General features: G+C 35.8%; 1 protein-coding gene and 1 long non-coding RNA gene across 2 annotated transcripts in view; one reads left to right on the top strand and one right to left on the bottom strand.

The window, feature by feature from the left end:
* KLF12 (KLF transcription factor 12) overlaps positions 1-22831 on the top strand; it is a 687410-nt gene that overhangs the window by 522621 nt on the left and 141958 nt on the right. The gene's annotated exons all lie outside the window — the stretch shown is intronic.
* LOC141491819 (uncharacterized) overlaps positions 4385-22831 on the bottom strand; it is a 37628-nt gene continuing 19181 nt past the window's right edge. Inside the window, exons 2-3 of the long non-coding RNA XR_012469778.1 lie at positions 18178-18279; positions 4385-4559 (exon numbers count right to left, since the gene is read on the bottom strand). This is a non-coding gene — a long non-coding RNA (uncharacterized LOC141491819). The remainder of the gene's footprint in view (positions 4560-18177; positions 18280-22831) is intronic.

Here is a 22831-nt window from a genome sequence, read left to right as displayed (position 1 = left end):
CTATCCATTGTGCCACCTAACTACCCTTGGAGTCAGAGAACCTAGCATCTGATATTTCCTAACTATGGGAAAGTCTAACTATGGGAAAGTCACTTAACTTTAGTTTTCTCATCTGTAAAAATGAAAGAGTTGTCCATCGAGGTTCTTTCCACCCCTAAATCATCTTGGGAAAAAGTTCCACAAGACAACAGCAACCACAACACAAATGTGTTGTACATTGCCCTCATGGTTAATTTAATGAGGTTCAATGAGACAAGGAGAGTGATGGAGTTTGGGAGATGATTATCACACTTCCTAAGCCTCCATTTCTCTATAAAATGAAGTAAAAGACATAAAGCATTTGAGTCAAATATAATGAGTTCAATAATTCAATTAAATAAGCATCAATTCTATGCATCATTCACTTGACTAAGAACTGGGCAAACCAAGAAAAAAGTGAAAAACTTGAGAAGCTTACAATATATTAGGATCAGGAGTGAACAACACCAATACAGAAAAGTAAATATATACATACATACATATATATATATATATATATATGTGTGTGTGTGTGTGTGTGTGTGTGTGTGTGTGTGTGTGTGTATACATACAAAGTATTTGAGGTGGAGGAAGGGCTAAGATTTATTTAGTGAATGAGTTCTTCAAGAACTAACTAGAATACAGTAAATCTTTTCATTGAAGAAAACATAGCAAATAATTCCACTAATAAAGGGACAATATTTTCACACATCAGCAGCCAAGGAAATTTTCTACTCCATAAAAAAAATTTATCTTTAATTTTCAATAGAAGAAATAATTTCTTGTTTCTGAAAAATTGAATTTTTAAGGAAGGAAAAATGCAATTAGTTACTACAAAGGTCTTTCAGTGTCTTCCTTATGGAAAAATTGCTTCCTGAATTTCACGAATGACCTTTTATACCTGGTTATTTAGTTTAACAGTGAATAAACCCTGGGCTTTCCTAGATTAGAAATGCATATAAACCCAGGAGCCACCATGACAAAAGAGCACAGTGTCAATATCATAAATTAGAGAAGTCACCCGGTTACATGCAATGACTATAACAGGGGCCTTAACAGGAATTAGCTGTTCTTGGCCTTGCCCTATCCTGTTCACACAGCACAGGCTTTTTACTTTATTAGATGCCTGCAAATAAATATTCTCTGCCTCTGTTGCAGCCCAATATAGCATTCACCACTGAGAGGTATATTTTTAGAGCCTTGAGTTCCACAATGTCTGGTACATAATAAGTCCTTAATATGTGCTCTCCCCCAACACACTCTTGCTCACCCTCTTTTTCTGTGTCTTTCTGTCTTCCATTTGAAAAGTCATTCTCTCTCTCTCTCTCCTCTTTTTTCTCTATTTCTTTCTCCCTCGCCCTCTGTTTTTTTGTTTATCATCTATTGTCTAGTCATTACCTCTTTCTTTTCTTTGTCTCATCTCTTTCCTTTCCTCTTTGCTCTCTCTCTCTCTCTCTCTCTCTCTCTCTCTCTCTCTCTCTCTCTCTCTCTCATTCAACAAACAAAAATCTATCTATTATCACTATGCACAGTGGATAGAGCACTGACCTTGGAATCAGAGGACAGGAATTCGAAACCAGCCTCATATTATCTATGTGACCTTGGATCACTTTGCATCCAGGGCCCTCTCCAGTCATCCTGTTGATATCTGGCCACTGGACTCAGATGGCTCTGGAGGAGAAAGTGAGGCTGGTGACTTAGCATAACACCCCCACCCACCCAAATACACTTCATGTGCTTGTCATGGCATCACCTCCCTGATATGATGGTCTTCTTCGAGAATGAAGGACAAACATTATTAGTATTACAAAGCTACATCTTTGGGGGAAATGACCAGATAGTGGTGCTCATCTTTTCATTGTCTATTGGCCAATTATTCATAAATTAGCTCTTACCCTGTTCTCTTTTTGCATGTTTTTTTGGATACTCTCAATTCTCATAGAAAATCGATGATATCTAAAAAAAAAAGCCAGATATAACCTGTGATGCCTTATAATCATGAAAACGCATGAGATGATTACAGAATGTACACTTCCTCTGGGGAAGTACATAAGACTCATTAAATCCCCTTCATGCAAACAGTGGCAAAGCAAACATGTCAACAGACTCTAGAATAATGTACAGTAATCTCAATTCAATTTGTAAATGTGGAAGAGGCATAAAGCAAAAAAAGATATCACAGTCAGATGGGGATAATCAAGAAGTCTTTCTAAAATCACTGTGCAAAGTTGGCCATCTTCTGAGGTACTCTTTGTTTCATTTGCAATAAATAAATGCCATGAAAAACATCTTATATAGTCATTTCCCCTTCCTAGAGCATCCTTCTGTCTTTAGCATTCCTTCCTTTTTTTCCTTCAAATATAACCTCAGCATTGAGGTTATATAAAGATCCTATTATTCTAGATGCTTCTGCTTTCTGGCTTATTTAGGGCAAGACAAATAATTTCATCTCTTGGGGGGGCTTCAGTTCCCTTATCTGTACAATAAGAGAGTTGGATTAAATGATGGTAAATTCTTTACTGTTCCATAATTTAATGATCATCTATAAACAACTAATGGTAAGATGGTACCTATCCAAATTGAGAAATTTGGTACAGAACTTTTGAAAATAATGAAATGAAGCCCCAAAACATTTTTTGAATTGAAAATCTATGAATTCAATTCAATCCTTCATTTTTGAAGTAGACCAATGACATCACAAAGTAATGTCTTGATTCATATGAGAACTGGATTTAAGTGAGGCAGAGTTGCACAAAGTTGTCAGCCTCTCACTCTCTCACTGAATCATTGAAGTCCAATAACAAGACAAAAGTCAAGATGACTGGCGATGGCTCAGAGTGGCAAAGCTCTAAGTGCTCCATAGCACCTCCTTCAGGGACCTTCTTAGCCTTTGGAACAAATTGTTCTTATTCACCCATTCTGCCAAGGAAGTCTTCACATCATTGGGGTAGACACTCTCCTAACTCACTGATGGGTTTGAGATCTTGTTTAGTTCATCTGCAGGGACTGTTTACTGGGGTGAGGCCACTGTATAAGCTACAGGTTCTTGGAACACAGGTGAGAGTTGGGTGAATCAGGTGAATACCAAAGGTGAATGAACATCCCTGAAAAGGGCAAGTCATTTCACCAAAGATGCTAGTCCTCCTAAATATCCCATACACCCAATCCAATTAGTATTTACTGAGTATCTGCAATGTATCAGAACTGTGCAAGGAAGTCACTGTAGAGACTACAAAAGAATATGCCCAAGGAGTTTATAAATCAATCTAAGTTGACAAAATTGTCATAATATTTCTAAAACTTAATCAATCAACATTTATTAAATGGTAACTGTGAGCCAAGCTTTTTAGTTGTTATTTTTACTCATTTCATTAATTTGCAACCTAGAGTGGTCAGTTTAATAGTTTGCTTGTCCTTCATTTTCTTTTCAGTTTAATAGTTTGCTTGTCCTTCATTTTCTTTTACTTTTTTTTTTTGGTTTTTGCAAGCCAATGGGGTTCAGTGACCTGCCCAAGATCACATAGCTAAGTAATTATTAAGTGTCTGACTTTGGATTTAAACTCAGTTCCTCCTGATTCCAGGACCAGTCCTTTATCCACTGCACCACCTAGCTGCCCCAGTCTAATAGTTTGACATTTAAAACAATTAAATCAGCAAGCCATAAGCTCATTGAAGGCAGTGAGTATTCCTATTTTTGCTTTTGTTTCCACAGGGTCTAGTTCACATATAACAGGTACATAAGGAGTGTTTGTTGAATTGGTTTGAAGTTCTTTTACTTAGATAAGGTACTATTTACCAAATAATAAAGTTGGTTCCCTGATATATAGTATTTTACAAGGATTCATCTTTTTTTTTCTTATATGGAATAACACAAGGATGAATCTTTTCACAAAGGAATCCTTTTATGAATTTCATTATTTGTATATAATTAAAAACACTTCACAGTATAATCATTTTTGCCCATATTTTCATTCCTATTTTCCTACATCCCCTTCAACATTTTTCATAATCCTTGTTAATCTACCTGATGAATGTACATATTATTTTAATATTTTGTATTTCATATGTATGTGTATATATATGTGTAGTATATTTATTCAACTCAACACAATCTTTTTCATGCTCCTTACAGTTCTTTTCCTTTCCCCTAAAAAAACATATGAACAAAAAATCCCTCACCCTCCTTTTTAAATTTTCTATATATGCTGCATTATTGTCCTATGATATATGTACATGTGGCTTCCTCAAACTAAATGTAAGCCCCATGAAGGCAGGAAGTGTTAGTATCTCCTGTGGCTAGTGGCATATAACAAACACTAAACAAATTCTTGTTGATTTGAGAAGCTGAGGTATCACTTGCCTTCAGATAGATCCATGGAAAGTCAGGGAGGTCCCCTCTGATTCTTGGCTCTCCTGAATGAGCTGCATCCTCCTCCTCCTCTTCTGAGTAGCCACAGAGTTTGAACTCTCGGAACAAGCCAGCCCTCTGGTGCACCGATGGTATGTGTTAAATGAAAGCACCAGGGACATGTCAGCAATTTCTAAAAGCCCAAACAAAGCAATTGAGTTCATTTTGGCAGCAGCTTCTTCACTAGAAAGAAACCATGAGAAAAGAGAGTTTCAAAAATGTTCTTTCACTGGAGACCTATTATCAGTTGCATGGATGATTATAGAGGTTGCTCATACTCTACACCTGCAGCATTGTGGGTGAGAGAATTATTTTACTCACTGATCATCAGAACAAACAGACCTCCCTAGTAGTAATGTGCATTCTTATACAAAACTGCATTTATGAACTCAAAGGCTCAAGATCTGAATTTTCTGTGGTAACACAGAAACTGAGACTCATCAAGGGATTAAGAATCTGATTATCCTGAGTCCAGCCTTTTACTATCCAAGAAAATGGATTTAATTTAATCCAGGTGACCGCCCATCAAATGAATTGGCTTCTTAATTGGTGTTACTTTGACCTCTACTTGTGAAGTCTATTTCTGAGTCTCTATTTCCTGCAATAGAGTAGCCACATTTTCTCTTAGGGCTTTCCATAATTTTTAATTATGGCAATAAATCCATAAAAAGGAGTTCTATCAGTCAAACAAAAAAATTCAATTGATGATATATGAAAGCAATGTCCCTAGTTTCCTTCAAGGGCTATCATCACATTAAGCCTATCAGTCTCCCCAGTTGCTTCATTTTTATGTCCTGTACAAATTGTTCCCCAAACTCTTTTAGAATGAAAGCTTCTTGGGCCAGCTAGGTGGCACAGGCCCTGGAGTCAGGAGTACCTAAATTCAAATCCAACCTCAGATACTTAATAATTACCTGTGTGGCCTTGGGCAAGCCACTCAATCCCATTTGCCTTGCAAAAAAAAAAAAAAGCAAAACTAAAAAAAAAGAATGAAAGCTTCTTGAAGGCTGAAATTGTATTCCTTTTGTGCTTGTCTCAAAAGCAAATAACACAGTCCTTTTTGTATAATAAAGACTTAATAAATGTGCAGTGGAGAGTACTAGACTTGGAGTTGTAGGAAAGTAGTTCACATCCACCCTCTATTAATTACTAATGTGTGATACTGGCCCAGTAACTTTTCCAGGCCTTATTTGTAAATGAGAGGGTTGAAAACTCCTTCCAGCTTCAAATCTGAGATATTACAAATTAATAAATATAAATTAATGTAATTAAAATTAAATGAACAAATAATTATTTTAAACAATTTGTTAGTGATAGGGGTGGCTAAGTAGCACAGTGGATAGAGCAACAGCCCTGGAGTCAGGAGAACGTGAGTTCAAATATGACCTCAGACACACTTAATAATTACCTAGCTGTGTGGCCTTGGGCAAGCCACTTAACTCCATTGCCTTGCAAAAACTTAAAAAAAAAAGAATTTAATGATAAATAAATAAGTTAGCAGTTAATCAATTCTTCATTAATTAATACCAATGCAATTATTATAGTAATAAACATAACTAAAACAATATAACTAAAACCAATTAATATCAATGCAATTATTATATTAATAAATATAACTAAAACAAAGATTTTTTAAAAATAGATTTGCATAGGAAACCTCCAATTAGACACCGGTTTTATTCAGTTATCTTTCTTGTCCCAAATGAAGATTCTGAAACTCTTACACTTGAATCACAAATAAGAAGTAAGTCATTTATTTGCACTATAACAATAGGGTATCATTTTACTTCTTAAATTGAGAAAATTATTTCATAAGGCAATTCATTTCAGACATTTATTCTTTTATTAAAATAAATCTATTCAGGATAACTGGGTTTAATTTATCACACAGACAATTCTTTCCCATTCCTGCTGGTGAACCAAAATAAGGTAGAATAACCCTAAGGAAAATTCTAAAGTTTGGAAGTTCTATGGCAATTATTTTTGGTAAAATGTATCTTTTGCTTGGTGTCTTTAAATATGACTGTTAGAAAAATAAGAAATGTGGCGGCTAGGTGGTATGGTAGATAGAGTACCAGTCCTGGAGTCAGGAGTACCTGGGTTCAAATCTGCTCTCAGACACTTAATAATTACCTAGCTGTATGGCCTTGGGCAAACCACTTAACCCCATTACCTTGCAGAAAAAAAAAAAACCTAAAAAAAAGAAAAAAATAAGAAATAAAATCAATAACTTAATTTAAGCATTACCTTCTGGTACAACACAGTCTAGTAGGCGTTGAAAATATAAAAGACAAAAATGAAGTAGTTCTTACCCTTGAGGAAATTACACTTTCCTAGTTAAAAGGACCAAACTCAGATAAGCAAAGTAAAAACTTCTTAGTAGTGATACATCAGTATGAAGCAGTAACAGTGCCCACGCACCTGAAAGGAAAACTTCTCTTTCGAGGAATTTGCCCCTGATAATTATGACACTGGTTATGGTGACTATTTTGGCTGAACCCCAGTAATTAATTGGATAATCCTTTATTGACTTCTTTGGAATAAAGGACTAGCAATAGAATATTTGGGTCACTTTATCACTTTATTTGCATTATTCCAAATTCCTGATTTTAATACAAAATATTAAATACTGAGGAACAATAGAATAGGTTCTCATCAGCAGCTGTAGACATTACATTGGTGGGAGACTGATGTAACTACTGCTTTATCACAAAGCTGGAGCTGTAAGGTATATAATTAGTTTTGTTGTTTAGCCATTTTCAGTCCTCTCTAATTCTTTGTGACTCCATTGGGGTTTTCTTGCCAAAGATACTGAATGGTTTGCTATTTCCTTCTTGAGCTTGTTTTATAGATAAGGAAACTGAGACAAACAGGATTAAGTGATTTGCCCAGGGTCACACAGCTAGTAAGTGTCTGAGGTCAAATTTGAACTCTGGTCTTCCAGACCACTGACTCCATCTACTGTTAAATTCCCTAAGCTTGTTTTCGCCTTCTTTTCTCTTCCTTTCTTCATTTTTTTCCTCCAAAATGTACTCAAGAATCATCCCTGGCCTGTTCCCCAAATACAATTTTATCATATTTCCTTTCCTGTTCTGTTTTTGATGGCTTTCTTTTGTTGACTCTTTCTCTGGGTTCTCTGGCAAACTCCTTATGTATTTTAAACATTCATGCCCTTTCTTCTGTTATTGCCCATTATGTCATCTGAATAAGCTATAACTGGGTTAGCCTGTACAACACCATCCCATTTTATCTTTACACTTCATTTCTTTCAAACATATTGTGTGTTTTCCTGGGAAAAAGGCCTAAAAACCACACATGGAGAGAGGGGCTTGCCCACATGGTCAAGTTTGCTTCAGTCCTTCTTGCTTTTTATTTCTTCCTTCCCCACCCACTCCTTGAGTATTGGAATACTGGTCTTGTATTCAATGTCCCCACAGATGTCAGCAGTTTATCTGGCATATTCCATCTTTGCATGGTCCTAAAGAAAAAAATCACAGCTTGACTGATCAAAAGCTTATTCTCTCATTCCAAACAAAATACATATTCTTCTCATCTCCCTCTTTTGGCATACTCTGTGACTTCTCATGTTTTTATTGAGTCAGTGAAACTAAGCAGGATCTGTATATACAATATTCTATTCCCAGAATACCATGAAAGAGCCCTTAACCGTCATTAGGATTCATCACATATTCTATATTGTATGTTCTATTAATATTGTGTGTGCACATGTATGTAAATAGGCAGTAGTTGATGAAAGACAAGAAAGATAAAATGAAGGATTTTAAATTTCCTCTGATATGGCAAAAATAAACTGTTTCTGCCCTTATGTCTATTCTATTTAACATTTTTTTATCAATGTCCTAGAGGCATAATTGACATAGATGGAACACTAATCAAACTTCTGTATGATAAAAATTAAATAGGATAGCTAATAGACTGGATGTCACAATGAGGATTGAAAAGAGGATCTTACAAAAGGAGCAATGAGGATGATGATAATATATTTATATTTTATAATAATAAACATAATAACTTTTACTTGGATTTTTAAAAAATCAACTGCAGAATTATAAGATAGTAGAAATATGTTTAGCATGAATAAATTATATGAAAAAAATACTTCATAGCCCTAGAGGGCCCAAAAATGGATGAATCACTGATGTGATAGAGCTAATATATTCTTGGACTGTATTATAGTGTCCAGAACAAAGGAAATTATAGCCTTTGACCCCTATTTAGGCTACACATAGATTCCTATGTCCAGTTCCAGCTGCCACAGTTGCCTGGGACAACCTGGAGCAATTAGAGTTGTCTAATACTGGAACCTGAACCTGCCTCAGGGAATGGGTAATTTCCTGCTTCCAGAAGTCTTCACCCAGATGACCACTTGTCAGGGAGATTATAAGTAGGATCTGTGATACAGATAAGGTTGACCCTTCAAACACCTTTCAATTCTAAAATTCTCTGATTTTTGCAGATGAAATTTAAAAGTTTCAATCAAAAAGTTTTACTTGGCCCATTTCTCCCACAGTACCACTATCACATACACATATTCAAAAGATAAAATGATTTTCTGAATTCAACTTTTTACAAAACTGAATTAAAAGAAAAACTATTGTGTACACATTGTCTTCAAATAACACTTCAGTTAGAAGGAGCTCTTTCCTTGTTAATAGGATACATTTTCATATTGTAATTTATCTGATTGAATTTAAACAGAATAATGAAAAACTTGTGTTGGTATTAAATTTTGGATATGAAGAATAAGTCAGCCCCCATACATTCCCTTCTCACATCCTGTATTAGGAATATGCCAGAAACTTCTGTAGTTAATGTCCCAAGAGCAACTTTCATGGTTTCCTCTGGGACATACTCCTTCTTAGCTGAAATAGGCTTTGCTGTCAAGAAGCTAAATTTTCATTCTCTTAATTTCATCCCACTATTTCTTCCGGCTTCACGTGCATATTATTTTCACTGTCTAGATGCTAACAAAGACTTAATAACTGAGCTTTCATCCATGAATATAAGTAAAACATACTGAAATCACAGAATTTAATAAAGAATTTAAAAGCTGGAACTTATCTCAAAGGGGATCTAGCCCAATGTATACTTGAGCAAGAAATTATTCAATAAAGTAATTAAAACAGTTGACGTTTTAAAAGTGCTTTAATGTTTACAAAGTTCTTTACAAATATAATTCCATTTGATTTTCATAATAATTCTGTGGCCATTTTTTAATCTTCCTTTTACAGGTGGTCCTAGATATATGAATGTGTTTATTATTAACTCTGTGGTGAAATGATGGCTTCATGATGCTGATGTCTTTTAATAGAATCAAGAAAGCAAGATAAATGATTCTAAGAGCTTATAATGTCTTCATCTGAATGCAGCTTTTAATATGCAGTCCATAGTAATTTCAACAAGTCTAATTCAATTGATTTAATGTGAGAAAATTGAAACCTAGAGATTAAGTGACTTGGTCACAGTCACAATGTTTCTAAGGGTGAGAAATGACTTTTAAATGGATCTTTCTAACATAGCCAAGTATTGTACCATAAGGCTGCCCCAGAAAAAGCTAGACTGCCTGAAGCTTTCCAATGCCAGTAACTCACCACTAGTCTGAGGTAGCAGAGACTACTTTTGCATGATAAGTGTTAGGAAATTTTTCTTTGAGTTACTCCTCCATGCAACTTATATCCATTGCTTTAAATTCTGATCTTTGGGTCCAAACAGAACAAATGAAATCCTTTTTCCACAGAATGGACTTTCAAACAATTCAAGACAGCAGATAACATGTGTTGACTAAATTTTATATATGTTTACCATCTTCTTACCATTTGCTACAAATTGCTGAGTCTTACATTAAAAGCATCACACAAAACAAAAAACAGTGCTCTGGATGCTATCCAACTATGCAATAGTGTGCTGTACTCTCTACAATATTTTAATTCTCTAATGCAACCTAGAATATCATTAGTTTTTCTTTTCCTCCTTCACTTTTTCACTTCCTTTCTCCCTTCTTTCCTTCCTTCTTTTCTTCTTCCTTTTGCCTCCCCTCCTTCTTTCCTTCTCTTTCCTTCCCTCCCTCCTTTTATTCTTTCCTCTCTCCTTCCTTTCCTCTCTTCTCCCTTCCCTTTCTCTCCTTCCTTCTCTTTTCCTCTCCCTCTCTTCTTTCCATCTTTCCTCCCTCCTTTTCTTTTCCCCCTCATTCTTTTACCTTTTCCTAATTTCCTTTTTCCTTTTCTTCCTCCTTCACTTCCTTTTATTTTCCTTCTTTTCTCCTTTGTCTTCCTTCTCTCCTTCCATCAATAAGTCTCCTTCCATCTTAGCAAAATGATTACAACAAATTATCACTAGGATAATACATTATGAACAAGTAGGATTTAACCCAGGAATGCAGGGTCGATACAATATTAGGAAAACTGTCAGTATAATTAATTATATCAATAGCAAACCTATCAGAAATCATATGATTATATCAATAGATGCTGAAAAAGCTTTTGACAAAATACAGTACCCATTCCTACTAAAAACACTAGAGAGTGTAGGAATAAATGTAGAAACAATCGTTCCTTAAAATAATAAGTAATATCTATCTGAAAACATCAACAAGCATTATATGCAATGAGGATAGATTAGAGGCGTTCCCAATAAGATCAGGGGAGAAACAAGGATGCCCGCTATCACCACTACTATTCAATATCGTATTAGAAATGTTAGCTTCAGCAATAAGAGAAGAAAAAGAAATCGAAGGAATTAGAATAGGGAAGAGACAAAACTCTCACTCTTTGCAGATGACATGATGGTATACCTAGAGAATACCAAAAAAATCATCTAAAAAATGACTAGAAATAATTAGCAACTTTAACGAAGTCACAGGATCCAAAATAAACTCTCATAAATTTCTATATATGACTAGCAAGATGCAGCAGAAAGAGCTAGAAAGAGAAATCCCATTCAAATTAACTTCAGACAATATAAAATACCTAGGAGTCTACCTGTCAAGGAAGACTCAGACACTTTTTGAAAACAATTATAAAACACTTCTCACACAAATAAAATCAGACTTAAATAACTGGGCAAATATCAACTGCTCATGAATAGGCTAAGCTAATATAATTAAAATGTTGTCATTACTACCAAAATTAAACTATTTGTTTAGTGCCCTACCAATCAAAATTCCAAAAAAAAAAAATTAATGAGTTAGAAAAACTTGTAAGTAAATTTATATGGAGAAATAAAAAGTTGGGAATTTCCAGAGATTTGATGAAAAAAAGTGCAAAAGAAGGTGGCTTAGCCCTACCAGATCTAAAATTATATTATAAAACACCAACATCAAAACTGTCTGGTATTGGCTAAAAAATAGAGTCATGGATCAGCGGAGTAGAATAGGTGCAATAGCAGGAAATTATTATAGTAATGTGCTATTTCATAAAACCCAAAGAGTCCAGTTATTGGGATAAAAACTCTTTCTTCGATAAAAACTGCTGGGAAAATTGGAAGCTAGTATGGCAGAAACTTAGATTAGACCAACACCTCACACCCTATACCAAGACAAGATCAAAATGAATACAGGATCTAGACATGAAAAACAATATAATAAGCAAACTAGAAGGAATAGTTTACCTGTCAGATCCATGGAAAGGGAAGTAATTTATGACCAAGGAAGAGATGGAGAACATCATTAAAAACAAACTAGATAATTTTTATTACGTTAAATTAAAAAGCTTTTGCATAGATAAAACCATTGTAACCAAGATCAAAAGAAATTTAGTAAATTGGGAAACAATTTTCATGACTAGTGTTTCTGACAAAGGACTCATCTCTAAAATATAGAGAACTGAGCCAATTAAAAAAAAAAAAGACCAGCAATTCCCCAGTTGACAAATGGTCAAAGGATATGCAAAGGAAATTTACAGATAAGGAAATCAAAGCAATCCATAGTCATATGAAAAGTTACTCTAAATCACTAATTATTAGAGAAATGTAAATTAAAACATCTCTGAGGTACCACCTCACACCTCTCAGATTGGCCAATATGACCAGAAAGTACAATGATCAATGTTGGAAGGGATGTGGGAAATCTGGGATACTAAATACATTGTTAGTGGAGCTATGAACTCATCCAACCTTTCTGGAGAACAGTTTGAAATTATGCCCAAAAGGCAACAAAAATGAGCATACCCTTTGATCCAGCAATACCACTACTGGGTCTATACCCTGAAGAAATCATGAACAAGGCTAAAAACATCATTTGTACAAAAATGTTCATAGCATCTCTCTTTGTGGTTTCAAAGTAATGGACACTGAGGGAATGCCCATCAATTGGGGAATGGCTTAACAAACTGTGGTATATGTTTGTGATGGAACACTATTGTTCTATTAGAGACCAGGAGGGATGGGAATTCAGGGAAGCCTGGAAGGATTTGCATGAACTGATGCTGAATGAGATGAGCAGAACCAGAGGAACATTGTACACCCTAAAAGCAACATGGGAATGATGATCAACCTTAATGGACTTGCTTAAACCAGCAGGGCAACAATCAGGCACAATTTTGGGGTATCTTCGATAGAGAATGCCATCTGTATCCTGAGAAAGAATTGTGGAGTTTGAACAAAGTCCAAAGACTTTCTATGTAGCTTTAATATAATTTAATTTTTTAAAAATTGTCTTATTATGTACTTCTGCTATATCTCATACTATATGTTTCTTCCTTAAGGATATGATCTCTCTCTCATCACATTCACCTTAGATCAATGCATACTATGGGAATTACATAAAGACTAACAAACTGCCTTCTGTGGGGGGTGGGTAGAGGGAAACAAGATTGGGGCAAAAATTATAAAACTGAAAATAAATAAAACCTTCCTAAAATTAAATTAAAAAAATAAATAAATCTCCTTCCTTCTTCCTGCTGCCATATTTCACTGTTTATCTTATTTATCTTGGAGTTTCCAAACCATTAAAGTTTTCTGATCTTTTTCAACAGAAATGTTTTCTAGCCATATTTCTCCCTCATTTTTTTTTTTTTGGTTTTTGTAAGGCAAGTAGGGTTAAGTGGCTTGCCCAAGGCCACACAGCTAGGTAATTATTAAGTGTCTGAGAGCGGATTTGAACCCAGGTACTCCTGACTCCAGGGCCAGTGCTTTATTCACTGAGCCACCTAGCCACCCCATCTCCCTCATTTTTAGTAGTATTTGAGGGACCCATGGATGTTATGTCCCATCTCTTTTTTTTTTACTTCCTCAAACAGAATGGACCAACAGGCTGAAATTAAGATGCAATTAATTCTTCCCTCTTCTCAAGAGTGTGGAATTTCTTCCCCTAGAATTTAATTATATGATTCTTCTGAGTTTAGAAATCTTCAGAAGAAAAAGGAGTCAAGACAGACAACTTACTATCTTTCACTCTTTGTGACTGAAACAATCCCTACTATCATCCACTTATCCCTTCAGAAAATTCTCTTGATCTCTATTATTCATTTGCAGATTTATTTGCAGGATAGGATAATTCACACTAAATCAGTTGAAAATTACCAGTTGAAATTACCATCAACTATATATTAAAGGCTATATTCAAATTTGGATATTATGAGCTCTGCTATAGGTGTTCATCTTCCATTATTGATCCTTTTTAAAAGAAATCAGCATCCTTAAGACATCATTTCATCATGGAGTTAATAATACACATATATAACCAAATCTATGTGGACATTTGTATATGTTTTTTACTTTCCCTCTGCTTTGTTACTGATTTTTATTCCCAATTCATATGGCCAAAGGCTTAGAAATTACTCAAGGTTTTTATACTCTGACTTATAACTGCACTCATATCTCCTTCATTCTGGATACTCCAGTCTTATAAGGTCATAGTATCTAATTCCAATGGATTTGCTGTATACCTTCTTATATTTAAGTCTTTTGTCCTTGTTCTTAAATTAAATCTAGTCTAGAGGTTTTCCTATCACATTGGAATTAGGGCTATTTTCTAGTTCTCTTAATATTGTACAGCTATCAACAGAATATTAAGTTTTCCTGTTGGCTCTCTCTGTCACTCATTACTCAAACAGTTCTTTTTCTGATCCCACATTTATTCCCCCAATGACATTGCTTGTTCAAAATTTATATTGTTCATTCCCACCACTTTTCTGCTCCTCTTTGAGGTATCTTCCAACTTTTCTCTTTAGATTGTAGGTATCCATGATTTGCAATTACATGGTATCAGTGCTAAAAAGATGACCTGCAGTTTCAGGGCAATTTCTTTAAATCAACTGAACACACTTTCCTCCCTCTTTTCAATTCTAGGACCAGCTGCTTGTAGATTTATGATGTCACTCTAAGATATCTGTATATATATTGCTCGTCCATTTTGAATAACATGAGATGAATTGCAGCTATTAGTCATCCAACTGATTTTTTTTGCTTGAATGGGTAAGTCAAACTCTTTTGAATGATTATGTCTGCCTTTGAGGAGGCCCTTCAGTATTCTAGGACTAAAGCAATCAAAGTAATGCCTTATACAAACAAAAGCATCTGGAGGAACTTTATCTCTTCCATTTGGACTCTTGGATGGTATTTCATGACAGGAACAAAAACCTTTGACAATCATTATATCTCCTTGATTTATGTCTCGCATCCTTAATGAATTGACTTGAATGTTGATGATCAATGGAGTTATAAGAATCATAACTCTGGGGAAGTCAACTGGTGGTGTAGTGGATAAAGTAGCAGCCTTGCAGTCAGGGGGACCTGAGTTCAAATGTGATCTCAGACTCTTACTAGTTGTTTGACACTGAGCAAATCACTTAACCCTGAATGCTTTGTTTCTGCCCCCCCCCCAAAAAAAAGAATCATAGCTTTTTAGATCTCTATAAGCACTAACTTGGCTGTTGATTTATATTCTACATATGGGAAACTTATTGAGTGATCAATAATTATACATACTACTAGGACAGAGACCTAGGGGCCTCTGATCAATCTGGTTAGAGTGATAGATAGATGGATAAATGGATGAATAGATCTCAATATAATTGGTTTCCTTTACAACCCTATGTATTTTGTTGTATACATTTAAAAACATTAATCTGAGCAAAGTTTTCTTAAACTTCACCAGGTGCCAAAGGGGACCATGACCACAGAAATATTAATTACTCTTGTGGTGGAGAAACTATCATCAATTTTAAAATTCTCCAGAAAATAAACTTGTATTAATGTGGTCTAAGAGGCAACTAGGTGACTCAAGAGATAGAGCATTGGTCCTAGAGTTTAGGAAGCTCTGAATTCAAATCTGGCTTCAGACCACTTATTAGTTGTATGACTTTGGGCAAGTCAATTCACCTTTCTTTGATTTAATTTACTGGAGAAGGAAATGGCAAACCACTCCCTTTGCCAGAAAAAACACTGACAGCATGGTGACTACAAAGAATTGGACATAACCAAATGCCTGAGCAACAACATATCACATTCCTGATTTCTATAAAATAAGTAGTCCTTGGATAGCAACAATATCTATTATTTATATAGTGCTTTAAGGTTTTAAAAAGACATTTTATATATATATATATTACTTCATACCTGTAAGGAAATTCCTTACTCCTCATTTTCCAGATGAATAAATTGGGTCACTGAGAACTTAAGTGACTTACTCTTTGTCAAATGACTAATAAATATCTGAGGTGAGATTCAACCCAGTATCTCCTTCCCAAGTCCAGTCCTCTATTCACTAAATCAAGTCACCTTTACTAACTATTGTATTTGGTATTACTTAGTTTTACCTAGATTCATTAGATTTGCTGACAGAAAGAAAATATAGGTTGATGTTACTGTCCTGTGAACACAAAGAAGATGAGAAGTAGGTGGAGGAAAGAGAAAAAAGAGAGATCAAGAATGGCCGTGCCATTAGTCTGGCAAAGAGAGAGAAGTTCCCAAATGGGATTGACATGAAGTCTTTGGCTTGGACTGAGTCAGACCCAGAGAGTTAAAGAGCTATCTCAAAAGATAGGTGCTGCAGTAGTCTTGGCAAGGAATCAAACCAGAGAAATCTGTAGACAAGATCCCACAGACCCAAATAGAGACAATTATTCTGGTCAGAGACAGATAAGAGTGACAGATTGAGATCCTCTATGTGCCTTCCCTATATTCTTCAAATCCTACCAGGCTTTTTCTGTAGTTTTCCCTGTAAGCTGAGGACAAAAACCACATTTTCTGCTTTTCATGCTCCATGCCATACCTGATAACCCAAAGATTTCATTTCTGAGAACCCTGCCCTATTTTATTTTATTTTATTTTATTTTGTTTTGTTTTGTTTTGTTTTATTTTATTTTAAGGTTTTTGCAAGGCAAATGGGGTTAAGTGGCTTGCCCAAGGCCACACAGCTAGGTCATTATTAAGTGTCTGAGGCTGGATTTGAACTCAGGTACTCCTGACTCCAGGGTCAGTGCTCTATCCACTGCTCCACCTAGCCACCCCAACCCTGCCCAATTTTAAAGGATTCAGAATAATCCCTACTTGTAAACAGTAGAAATCTGCCTCCTCTTCATCCATATGATTAATTAGCAAGCATTTATTAAAACAGTACTATAAGCTTGATCTTCAACCTAGTTCCACAGCTTATTGCTAAATTTCTTTCAAAGACTTTTAATTTTGACTGTTATCAGAAAAGAGGAAGGTAAGGTATCATGCCAACACTTCTCTTCAAAGATCTAGGAAGTAAGAAGATGTCTACTGATTACCATATCAGAACTTCCTATTCAGAGATGTATTGGTATATATGTATTTAACCAGGAAAATAAAATGTATCCATAATACACTTTTAAGTTTAAGCTGCATTATTAATATTTTCTCCACTTTCTTAAATCTAGAAATCAACAAAATAATGAATACAGGTCTAATTTTTAACATTTGCTCATTCCTAATGCTCACAATGAACATTTAACAATGACTTTCATGAGCTTTAATATGCCAACTCTAGGAAACCACACAAACCTATGTTTTGGATAGATTACTTCACAGTTCTGACATGTTGTCCACTTATTTCTATATCCCACAGTCTTATTTACATTCTTAGTTACAAGCACTTTTTGGCTGACTCATATTCACCTTGTGGTTGGTCCACTGTGGCTTGTAAAATGTTGATATTATCTAAAGTGGGTTTTGTGAGAATCTATTTAAGCATCATTATGAATGAGAATCTTTTTTTATTGAACACTTGAATGGGTCTTCAAAGGGATAAAATAATCAGTACAGTTAACTCTTTAAGTATCTTACAGACATTACTTATTTTGTGGTGTCTCCTTAGCCAATTTCCAATTTCAGTCTTAGAAAAGTGACCACTTTTACAATCCAATATGGTTCTCAAACATATTCCTCTCCAGACAATTTTGTAAAAACAGGAAATTCAAACTAATTCCATAGTTAGTCAAAGAAACATAAGATTAGCTTTGGCTACTAAAAACATGATATAAGGTATTCCACTCTATAGGTACTGTTCCCTTGTCAAAGAACAAAAATATTTCTGATTTAATGATGGCCTTTTAAACTGTCACTCTTATTTCCCAATAAGATACCCACTCACCACAAAGCTTACAATTAAATATCATTCCTATGACAAAGTTGTTACTATTAAGTGATTTCTAATCCTTTATGATCCCATTTAAGGTTTTCTTGACAAAGATACTGCAGTAGTTTGCCATTTCCTTCTTCAGCTCATTTTTCAGAAGAGAAACTGAGGCAAACAGGGTTAAGTGACTCACCTAGGGTCACACAGCTAGAAAGTGTCTAAGGCCATATTTGATCTCCCAAAGTGTGTCTTCTTGACTCCAGTCTCTCTATCCTCTGTGTCTTCCAGTCACTCCCTATAACAAAGTATAGTTAAGCAAAACAAACTGACATACTGATCTTGTCAAAAGCATGTATCTCAATGAAGGTAAGAGAGAAAGGAAAATAAATCTTGTTATTTAAAAAAAAATTCAAAGTAATTGTGTGGGGAAGGGAACTATATGCCCTAAACAATACTTGTAGTTTTCCATCTCTCTACTAATCTTCTGATCTCTTGGAGTCAATATCATGCAATACCTTGATCTCAGTTTTATTACATTTTATTGTCATTGTGCAAGTTTTTTCTCTTCATGTTGCTTACTTTGCTTGGCATCAGTTCATACAAATCTTCAGTTTTTTCACATTCCTATAGAGGTTTAAGTGAATGGAAGTCTGGGACTGGAATCAGGAAAAATGAATTTAAATTCAGTGTCAGACACTTAATACCCCTTGATCCTGGGCAAATCACTTGATCTATTTGACAGAATTTCCTCAACTATAAAAACGGGCATAATAATAGCATCTACTTCCCAAAATTCTTGGGAGAATCAAATGAGATGAAGTTTGAAAAGTACTTAGCACAGTGACTAGATGTTTTTAAAAATTCTCATTTCCTACTTTCTTCATGTTCATAGCTACTTTTGATGCAATACCAAAGTTACAGTTTTTCAAATAGTGGTTTTTTTCCAAGACAAGCTGGTGAAATTTCTTGACGTATTTTGCAAGTGGACTGTCTTTGAGTGCCTTAATCAAAGTACTGAATCTTTTTTTTAACATGTCCGTAATGTGGCATCATTCTTCTGTTTATCCAGTTGTTTTATCTTCTTTCTCTAGATTGCACTTTTCCCAAGAACAATCTAGGACTATGCCTATTCAGTTTAGCAAACATTTTTTGATCATTCATTTTATACAATGCTAAAAAATATTGCATAATCATCCAGGGCCTGAAAACTCAATGCATTTGATTCCTAATATGTCTCAGATAAAGAAATGAGCTATTGTATCAACCCTCTAATACCACCATTCCTAATACATACTATTAGTATTTTATTGTTGTTCATATCTTACTTATTTTCCCTATTTGACAGTAAATTCTTTGAGAGTATAGTCTATGACTTTTGGTTATACTACCCCATCCCTTACCCTAACCCCAGCACCTAGCATGTTGCCTTGTATAATGAAATTTCAATAAATATATATTTTTTAAATGAATAATGTTGAGCTAGATAAACTCTGAGATGATTTTCAACTCTAAGGTGCTATGATTCCATGAATTTTTCATTATTATTGTTACGTTATTATTGTAAAGAGGTGACTAAGGAAAACCTTGCTAGATATCTCTGTCATATCAACCTATTCTCTCTAAGGGAGATGATAATTCCTGCCATAAAGGGAGCAAGAAAAGGGGTTATGAGGCTGATTGTTTTGTTCTCCTCTGTTCCCATAAATATTACTGGTCTAAGGAACATGATTTCTAGGTACAAAAGCAAAAAAAAAAAAAGCCACCTTGATGACTCTCCTTTAAAGGGGAGGAAGAATAACTCAAGACATGAACCTTCAGTGAATAAGCTGTGAGTGTAACACTGGGGACATAATTTAGCTTAAAAGTATGCATAGATAAGGATGGAAGCATTTAACAGTATAAATGAATTTTGGATTATTTCTTTTGGGTGCTAAATATGCAGCCCACAACCTGTAACCCTCCAAAGCATGGCCCAAACCAGATTAAATGTAATTAGGATTTTAACAAAATAAATAAAAATGCAATATACATATATATACATATATATGTATATATATATATATATATATATATATATATATATATTAAAACTAAATCAATATATGGGTTTCAGGATCTTCATGTATCTTTTGGTGGCTCCATTTCTATTTGAATTTGACACCATGGTTTGATATAATCCATGTGCTTTTAAAACTGGGGCAGCTTGGGGCAACTAGGTGGCACACTGGATAGAGCACTGGCCTTGGAGTCAGGAGTACCTGAGTTCAAATCCGGCCTCAGACATTTAATAATTACCTAGCTGTGTGTCCTTGGGCAAGCCACTTAACCCCATTTGCCTTGAAAAAAAAAACCTAGATAGTGGGCCAAGATGGTGGAGAGAAGACAGGCACAGTTCTAAAGTCTCCTGATCTCTTCCCCATCTATCACATGAAACAAACCTCTTAGAGGAAGTCTGACTCACAGAACCCAGAGAGAAAAGCCAGAAAGAGCATCTACCTCAGGATTTGTCTCCCACTGCAGCTTTGGTAGAATTTCAGAGGGTGAGTCTGGGCTCAGAGGGAGAATCAGCCCTGGATCGGCCAGATTAACAGCTGAATTGGAACCGGGAGTCTGAGGGCCAGAGAGCAGGACCTGCTGGATCAGCGGTGGAGCTGGATGAAAGGGGCTTGGGTCCTTGGGGAAGCAGAGGTGCTGGTGTTGGTGCTGTCCCCCTGGAGCTCAAGGACAAGGCTGGGGAAAGAGTTCTGGTGCAGCAGAGCTACGGACACCATCCCTGGGCTCCTCCGGTCTGAGAAACTCTGAGTCCACGCCTCCATTGCAGCTGAGGCCTCTTCTCAAATAAACAATTGCAAACTACTTCTGCCTCAGGCCCAGGTGGGTGAGCCAAAGAACCAGCAGCTGAGGAATAACCTCAGGCCAGGGTAAAGCCCACCATTGATTGAAGGCAAAAGAATTCAATAGCTCCAACTCCTCCCTTTGGGCAAAGGGAGAAGGCCTCAGTCAAAGTCACAGACACTCCAGAGAGGGCAACCAGCACCTCCTACTGGTCAGCCAAAGAAACTGCACTCAGTAAAGCCTTTAGCAATCCCAAGCCCAGGTGAACCAGCCCCTCCCCAACTCAAGGTCTTAGCATAATGAAGAAGGGGCAGTGGAAAGGTGGATCCATAGAAAAATTCCTGGAAGGGAAAGACCCCAACTCAGAGAGACCTGGAACCTCTGAGGAGAATACAATCTGGTCTCCAGCACAGAAAGACTTCCTCAAAGAAATAAGGAAGGAGCTTAAAAATTTGGGAGAGACAATTAATACCTTGCAACAAGAAAACAAAACCTTAGAAAGTACAATTGGACAAACACAAAAGGAGAATAAATCTCTCAGATCATCAATTGGACAATTACAAAATGAGAATAATTCTCTCAGATCCTCAAATGAGCAAATGCAAAAAGAAATTCTCTCAAAACCTTAATTGGTCAAATGGAAAGCTCTTTCAAAAGTAGAAATGACCAATTGGAAAAGGAGTTGCAAAAGGTTAATGAAGAAAACTCCTCCCCCCAAAAAAGAATGGAGTCTAGAGAAACTAATGACTCCACGAGACAGCAAGACTCAGTTAAACAAAATCAAAAAATAGAAAAAATAGAAACAAATGTAAAATACCTCATCAACAAAACCACTGACCTTGAGAATAGATCAAGGAGGGGCAACCTGAAAATTATAGGACTTCCTGAAAACATTGAAGAGAAAAAAAAACTCTGGACTTCATATTACAGGATCTGGTGATGGAAAACTGCCCTGATATCATGGAATCAGAGGGCAAAGTAGTTACTGAAAGAGTACATCGATTCCCACCAGAAAAAGATCCTAAAATGAAAACACCAAGGAATGTTGTGGCCAAACTGCAGAACTATCAGATAAAAGAGAAAATCCTGCAAGCAGCCAGAAAGAAACAATTTAAATATCAAGGAGCCACAGTAAGGATCATGCAGGACCTGGCTGCATCAACATTAAGGGATCGAAGGGCCTGGAACGAGATATTTTGAAGAGCACAGGAGCTTGGAATGCAGCCAAGAATCTACTTTCCTGCAAAGCTGAGCCTTCTCTTCCAGGAAAAAAGATGGACATTTAACGAAATGGAAGAATTCCAAAAATTTCTGATGAAAAGACCAGAGCTAAACAGAAAATTTGGACATCAAACAGGAGGTTGAAGAGACACATGAAAAGGTTAAAAAAGGGGGGGGTGGTAAAAGAAAAAAATGCAATCCAGTAAATTAGTTGAAACTGGCTATATCCCAGCATGGGGGTAAAAAAAAAAAGATTCTCATAAACCTTGAGAAATGTAACTCTAAAAGAGAGAATACACGTTGCCAGAAATGATGGACACTCATGACCTATCCATGAAACTATTATCTAATGGGATGTAATGGGCTTTAACCCCATTTGGGAGAAAGACTCCAATAACTCTCAGGAATTTTGACTCTATTCTATAGAATATACAGAACTAAAAGGGTCAGACACTCAGAATTTTCTATGACTTAGATAGAATGATCTAAAAAAAACTACCGCCCTATAAAGGGGGACAGGAAAGAGACAGGAGGAGGGAGGGGATTGAATGGGGTAAATCTCATTACACTAAGAGGTACAAAAAAACCTATGGTAATAGTGGGAAAGAATGGAGCAGAGAAGAAACACCTGAATCTTCTTCTCATCAGACTTGACTTAAAGTCAACCTACACATACTCAGTTAACTTATAAAACATCTAACCTTTCAAGTGTTAAAAGGGGAAAAGGGGAGGGGGGATGGAAAAAGGGAAGGGGAGTGGGGGAAATAAGGAGAAATAATAAAAGGAAGGGA

This window comes from Macrotis lagotis, chromosome 6 (assembly GCF_037893015.1).
Source record: "Macrotis lagotis isolate mMagLag1 chromosome 6, bilby.v1.9.chrom.fasta, whole genome shotgun sequence".
NCBI lineage: Eukaryota > Metazoa > Chordata > Mammalia > Peramelemorphia > Peramelidae > Macrotis > Macrotis lagotis.
This window is presented reverse-complemented; position numbering and strand designations above follow the sequence as displayed.